At 33.2% G+C, this 7721-nt stretch overlaps 1 pseudogene across 1 annotated transcript; it reads left to right on the top strand.

Moving 5' to 3' along the window:
• Positions 1 to 3595: 3595 nt before the first annotated feature.
• Positions 3596 to 7203, top strand: LOC105631127 (protein trichome birefringence-like 41; annotated as a pseudogene). The gene is made up of 5 exons (XR_016321601.1): positions 3596 to 3929; positions 4594 to 4765; positions 5225 to 5400; positions 5817 to 5975; positions 6838 to 7203. The product of XR_016321601.1 is annotated as a protein trichome birefringence-like 41 (transcript).
• Positions 7204 to 7721: the final 518 nt, after the last annotated feature.

Raw genomic sequence — 7721 nt, 5'->3', positions numbered from 1 at the left:
ATCTGGAAAGCCTATTGCATTCTTTAGTGAGAAATTGAATGAAGTTAGACAAAGGTGGTCTACCTATGAGCAAGAGTTGTATGCAGTTTTTCGAGCTTTCAAGACTGGGGAACATTGTTTGTTGGTGCGTGAGTTCATTATTTACAATGATCATCAAGCTTTAACTCATTTTCGAACTCTGAAGAAAGTGAGCAAGATGCATGCGCGTTGGTTAAGCACAGATCAAGTACTTGTAACACAATAGCGAATGCTTTGAGCAAGAGAGCAGCCTTGTTGATTATGTTAGGCAAGAAATCGTGGGGTTTAAATTTCTTAAAGATCTGTATGCCTCGGATGAAGATTTTGCTGACATATGGGCAAAAATTGATTCTAAATAGCCTACCGATGGTTTCTTAGTTCATGACGGGTATTTATTCAAGGAAAACAGGTTGTGCATCCCTCAATCTTCCGTCTGGGAAAAGTTAATCTGAGAAATCCATAGTGGAGGATCGAGTGGACACCTGGGGTAAGATAAGACTATTGCAGGGTTAGAGGCTCGATTTTATTGGCCACAATTGAAGAAGGAAGCAGGGAAGCTAGCATAAAAATGCTCAGTTTGCCAGACACAAAAAGGCCATTCCCAAAATACCGTTCTATACACTTCATTGGCTATACCAGAAAAACTCTGGGAGGACTTATCCATGGATTTTGTGTTGGGTTTACCACGAACTCAGCGCGAAGCTGACTTTATTTTTGTTGTTGTAGATAGGTTCTTCAAGATGGCACACTTTATCCCTTACAAACAAACTAATGATGCCTTATATATAGCAAAGTTATTTTTCCAGGAGATTGTTCAGTTACATGGCATTCCCAAAACCATCATATCTGACTGAGACACAAAGTTTCTAGCTCACTTTTGGACAACTTTGTGGAAGAGGTTTAACACTCAACTCCACTACAGTAGTACCACGCACCCCCAAACTGATGGACAAACTGAAGTGGTGATCCGGACCCTTGGTAATCTCCTTAGGTGCATTTGCAGCGAGAAGAAGAAGATGTGGGACCTTGCTCTTGCCCAAGCAGAATTTGCTTACAATAGTTTGATCCATAGCGCCACCAAGATGTCCCCTTTTGCAATTGTCTACTGGAAGGTACTAGCCCAATCTCTTTATCCCCTTTCCCTTCTAGCAGGTGTAGAGAAGAGTATTGCAGCTAATAACTTGGCTACCAAGCATGTGGAGGTATTCAAGCAAGTGTAGCAATTCATCACTGCTGCCAATGAAAAATATAAAGTGCAGCTGATAAACACCAGCATTATAAATCTTTTACCGTGGGTGATTGGGTCATTATTTATCTTCACAAGAAGCGTGACGGAGGACAGAAGAAGCTTGATTCCAAAAAGATTAGCGCCTTTCAGGTACTTAAGAAGATCAATGATAATGCCTATGCGCTTGACCTGCCCGAAGACATGAAGATCTTCAGGACCTTCAATGTTGCTGATTCATTCCCTTTCTATCCCGATGATGATCACTCGAGGTCGAGTTCTTTTGAAGTGGAGGGGATTGATGCGGAGCAACTTGCACTTCAATATATGGAAGATTTGGATCGCCGTAAACCCAAGAAGAATGGGCACGGCCGTGCCAGCCTCTAAAAGTCTAAGACACGAGACACGCCTAAGCTTAAGAAGCACAGACACGCCCGTGTCACTTTCCAACCCGCCCGTGCTAGCCTCTGGGAGTCCAGAGCACGCCCACGCCATGTACAGCATGCCCGTGCCGATAGGTCCAGCTACGATGCGCACATAGACACGCCCGTGTCATTTCCAGCACGCCCCGTGCTAGCCTCTGGAAGCCCAAGACACGCCCGTGTCTTGTCCAACATGCCTGTGCCGCCACCCTTACTAGGGTTTTGTCTAGTTACGACTTTTGTATTTTTTTTTTAGGGTTTTATGCTTTAACCTAACCTATAAATAGGTTATTTTATATCATTGGCACATTGATTATCTTTTGATCATTTTTCATATTCAATAAACTTCTTTGAGAGTTTAGTTCTGTAATTTTTTCGTCAGATCAAACGTCATTGATCAAAACTCCTCTTGGAAGATAATCGTTTATTCCATTCACGTAATCATTCTGTGTCAAATAGGGTGTATAGTCCAAGCATGAATGAAATTAAGTCGTATGATTTAAGATTTGAATAACCCATTACAAGGTACAATATGTTAAAGTAAATATTTAGGGTTTCAATTTAATTGTACTTCAATTTTAATTTTTATAATTGTTTCGAGTCACTTCCTTATGCAATTAGGATTAGGGTTCTAATACTAAAAATAGGCTTGTCAATTCCACTTAATCAATTACAAATCTGTTTTCCTATTTTTCATATCTTTCTTTTCCAATCACTCTCTTCACCTTAATCCACCTTATTCACCTTAATACATTGTTCAGTACATGTAGTTGTTGAATTATAAATCTAGTTATAATTTTTATTATTCAATTGTTAATTGATTATCTCGTATTTAATTTTCTCAATTTCTTATTGTCTTTATTGCGTAAAAAGTAAATAAAAATAGTAGATTCTTAATTTGCTGAATAAAGGTTAAAAAAAAAGAAGGATTTTATAGTTTTATATCATTTTCGTATAATTCCTCCCTTGTACTTGGCTGTAAAGGGGAACTTGCTTGGCTAGCTTTCCTTAGAAGGAGGCTCTACAAGCAATGATTACATTGTAGTGCAATGAAATCATGAGGAATTCCACTTTACGTCACGAAACACAACATGGGAACACGAGTCCTAACTCCTAACTAGGGATGAATTTGTTCGGTTCAATTTGAACCAAATTGAAATAGTATAAGAGTTTAAATGAATAGAAATTTTTTAAAATGAAAATTGAAACAAACCAAGTAAAAAGCAAGTCAAATTGATTAGATTCAATTTTAGCTTTTCTTTGGTGGATTTTTTATTTTTTGGGCTCAATAAAACCAAATCAAACACAAACAAAAGTTTTTGACTTTTTCTATTGAAGGTAAAATTCAACTAAATATGTTAAGAATCAAACAGAATCAAATTGATATTATTTGGTGGGTGAAATTAAGTTGGAGCTAACATATGACTTCGCCTGTAAACCAAACGAATGAAAAAAATATTTTTTATTAAAAAGATGATATTTTTTATCATTTAATGAAAAAATGATAAAATAAGAACAATTTTTAGAAAAATTTTTAATTTGATTGATCCAGTCTATGGCGAAGCTCCATCGGGTCTGAAGGGGACCTTGGCACTCTCAAAACAATTAAAAAAAATTCTTATAAAAACTACATTTTAATCCTTTAAAATATAGAAAAATTATATTTGCCCTCCCAAAAGTTTAAAACAATTTTATTTGGCTCTCCTAAAATAACTATCCTAGCTCCGCCCCTGATTCAATGTATAGGTGGACCCATAGATCAGGTCTAGATAAGTCTAATATCCAGTTGATTCGTTAGTTATGCCCGGCCCTAGCATCATACAAGATTGAGAAAGGCAAGCTAAAGAAAATTTACACAAAAAAGGTCCCTTTTGCTTTACACAAGCATATATATACGTAGTATTTATATTCATTCCTTGAACCGTTCACACCACATTTGTCACAATCCTTATCTTCTTTCTCTTTGATAGAATGAAAAATATAGGACATGGGTTTTCTGGTTTATGCTACTTAGTTTTATTTTTTGTTCTTATTTCATGTTTTCAACAATCCAAAGCTAAATTGCTATATGATAACCTAGCAAATCCAAACGTGGATGGCTGTGATTTGTTCGAAGGTGGTTGGGTGTACGATGATTCTTATCCTCTATACGACACATCGTCTTGCCCATTTATTGAGACAGAATTTGATTGCCAGAAAAATGGACGGCCAGATAAGTCGTATCTTAAGTACAGATGGAAGCCTCGTGCCTGTACATTACCAAGGTGCCTATCTTCTCCTCAAAATATGTTTATTTCTGGCTTCATAACTTTGTGCATGCATGCAGAAACAGGATTTCAGACGTATATATATACTTAGATCTATTTTTTGCTATATATATATATAATGAATATTTATTTTTTGGTATTATTAAGGGTATCCTTTCACTTTCCATCCAATTGTTTAACGAGAGATCATTCCCTTTCGGGCTTGAGAGCAATGACAGAACTAGGGGTCTAGGGGTGGCCCCCGGCCCCCTAACAAAAATTTAAAAAAAAAAAATTACCCATAAAATATTAATTTTTTTTTATTTGTCCTCTAATATAATAAATTTCTTCAATTTCGCCTCCTCTTGAAATTTTTTTTAACCCCCTTGAGTTTAATTCATGGCTCCGTCACTGCTTGGGAGGATCATGTTGAAGCCCTCTTTAAAATGTTGACTCTCATGTTGCAAATAACAAGATGAGGTCTAGTACAGTTTAATTACTTTGCCAAATTATCTTGAGTTATAATGAGAGATTTTTTATGATCAAAGAGTATCTTTTATAATTAGAGAGATTTTTTATGACCAAGGAATATGGGTTCGAACCAAGGTTTGAAACCTTTTTATTAGTTGGTAAGCTTAACGGAGTTGAAAATTTGAAAACTGAAAATTGCTTGTTGATGCAGATTTGATGGTGAAGACTTTTTGAGGAGGATTAGAGGAAAGAAAATATTGTTTGTAGGGGATTCTCTAAGTCTGAATCAATGGCAATCTATCACTTGCATGCTTCATAAATCAGTGCCCCAATCAAAGTTCACCCTCGAAAGAAAAGGAGGCTTCTCTCTCTTTTCCTTACATGTAATCAACTTTTTCTACTCAAACTTAAGTTTCCATATATAGTTATTGGACACTATTACGGTTCGATTTGGTTTGATTTTTATAATATTTAAACTAAATTGAATATGCTCATTTTGAAACAGTCAAACTTAACCAAACTACTAAGAATATTTAAAACTCCAAATCATATATATAAATATTCATTCTATTTAGATAGCTTGCATGATTTTAAAATTTTAATTTACTATTTCTCCTACATTATAATGAAAATTAAATTTAACCGAAAGAAGTTTTGATTACTTCAATTAAAACCAAAATCAAGAATATACTGAAAATCAAATCAAATTGAACAGAATCACTTGGCTTCAGTCGATTTTATTAAACTGTGTTGAGGACCTTACACACTTGTACTTAGTATCCTTTTATGCACTTGAATCTCTATCCGACCCTAACTATAGTTATGGATGCCAAAATTTGCAGGAATACAATGTTTCTTTGGATTTATCTCGTAATGCATTTTTAGTTGATTTGGTTAAAGAAAAAATAGGGAGGGTCTTAAAGCTCGATTCAATTGAAAATGGGAATGATTGGAAAGGATATGACATGCTTATCTTCAACACTTGGCATTGGTGGCTCCACAAAGGAAGTAAACAACCGTAAGATTTGCAATTTTCTACATGCAAGTGTGTGTATGTATGTATTACATGACAAAATTTTGGGCATAATGCATAAATTTGCCCGTAAAGTTAACACGATTTGCTTTATAGCACTTTGAAGTTTGCGATGGATCTATCATGACATTATACTTTTCCATTTTAATAATAACTATATCATTGCAAAATAAAATATAAAAGTGAATGTTCATGATTGACTTTTTGCAAAGTTATTTATTTTACAGAGGGATATAACTATTATTGAAATGTGAAAGTGTAAGATCATGATAAATTAAGAATGCCACAATGCAAATTGCATAAATTTCATGAGCCGAAAATTTCATGAGCCCGACGTATGCATTTGGCCCAAAATTTTGTAATAGAGAAGCTAAGATATATAATTTTATGTTGAATTGTAGATGGGACTACATTGAAGAAGGAGAAACAATAAGGAAAGATATGGATCGGTTGGTTGCTTTTGAAAAGGGGCTCAGTACATGGTCCAAGTGGGTAGACCACAACATTAATCCCAACGTCACTAACGTATTCTTTCAGGGCATTTCTCCGACCCATTATAAGTAAGCACTTAGTAAATTATACATATATATTCAACTTTCTATCAACCTAATATAAAATATTCTCTGTTTTTCAATATTTAATGATTAAATGATCAGAACGAATCAAATTGTTCATAAACTATTTGAATTTCAATTAATAATTTAAATTTAGTTTGATTTCTAAACAAACTAAATTAGAAACTAAATTTTAGTTTCACAAATTATTGGTTAGACTGGCAAATTAGCTCATGAACAAGCTCGTAAATAAATTTGCTTACGAATCTTTATATTAATTATTGAATTTTATCATACAAAATAATTACAGTGGAAAATTGTAAACTATATGTCAATTTGAAAAATGAATAATTATTATATTTTATATATTAAGATAGCAAACATGTATTATATATTAGTTACTAATGTGATTGTTAGCATTCTATAAATTCTCTCATAACTAATTAATTCTACTGATTGGTAGAACATTTTGACATAATTCTAAATATTAATTCTACTAATTATTAAATAGTTGTACATAAAATTCAATTATAAACATGTATATATACATAGTATTACTATGGATAAGTACATTAAAATTAATTTAGATATTTCATATGAATTAGCTATATATAAATTATTGAAATAATTAATTCACTTTAGTTTATATATGTAGTGAATGAAAATTACTACATATCATCCTCGAAAGAAAGATTTACTTACACTCGATATATGAATATGTTTATATACTAAATTAATTAAAAATAATATTTTGATTGACTTGATATATGAGACCACCCTACACGGGTGTATTCAAGAAATTTTCCATCTCCAATTTGTTAACTGATGAGTGATGATGTTTGAATTGCTTTTTTGGGTGAATAATTAGCGGTGAAGAATGGAACGAAACAAAGTCAAGTTGCAATGGGCAAACCCAACCAATAAGTGGAACAACATATCCAGGTGGTTTACCAGAAGCAGTTACTGTGGTAAAAAAGTATTGGGAAATACAAAGGTACCCATTAAATTGCTTGACATAACAACATTATCTCAGCTAAGAAAAGATGGCCACCCTTCAATGTACGGAAATAGTGGCAAAAAGGGAAATGACTGTAGCCATTGGTGTCTTGCTGGAGTTCCAGATACCTGGAACGAACTTTTCTATGTAATAATTTCCACCTTTAGAAGCTCAATTGTCTGATTTATATTATGGTTGTATTATAAATTTTCTGATTGATTAGTTTTGGTTTGAGAATATTTGTCTTTTTTTTTTTTTTTTTTTTTTTTTTTTTTTTTTTTTTTTTTTTTTTTTACTTCTTTCAATTCATGGTTGTAAAAAAATGATAAAAATTAAAATCGGCAAAACGTGTTTTTAAAAAAAACAAAATCAAAGATAAATGGAAGTTAAATTCAGCTTATGCATTTCTAGCTGTGAATCATAATTAGAATTGATCCTTAAAGATTTTTGTTTTGATTTTAATTCAGTTGGCATGAACCGCGTCCTGGTTAGATTTTTTTTTTTTTTTTTTTGCTAACCTGGCATCAAAATAAGTTTTGATCTGGTTTTCTATCAAAATTTTTCTGATTTGGTTTTGATCTCAATCAAAGCCAGTGATATGGTGGACATCAAGTGTCATAGCAAAGTACTTGATTAAGTAATTATAATAAATTTTCAGACCAACCAATTTAGCTCTTGAACTTGTTTAACGGGATTAAAAAAAGTTAGATTTGACCTCGAGACCAATTTAACTCCTGAACTTGTATAAAATGATT

Source organism: Jatropha curcas, chromosome 7 (genome assembly GCF_041381405.1).
Source record: "Jatropha curcas cultivar XTBG-Jc1 chromosome 7, XTBG_Jcur_1.0, whole genome shotgun sequence".
Taxonomy (NCBI): Eukaryota; Viridiplantae; Streptophyta; class Magnoliopsida; order Malpighiales; family Euphorbiaceae; genus Jatropha; species Jatropha curcas.
Note: the sequence above shows the minus strand (reverse complement) of the source record. Positions and strands in the feature narration are given on the sequence as shown.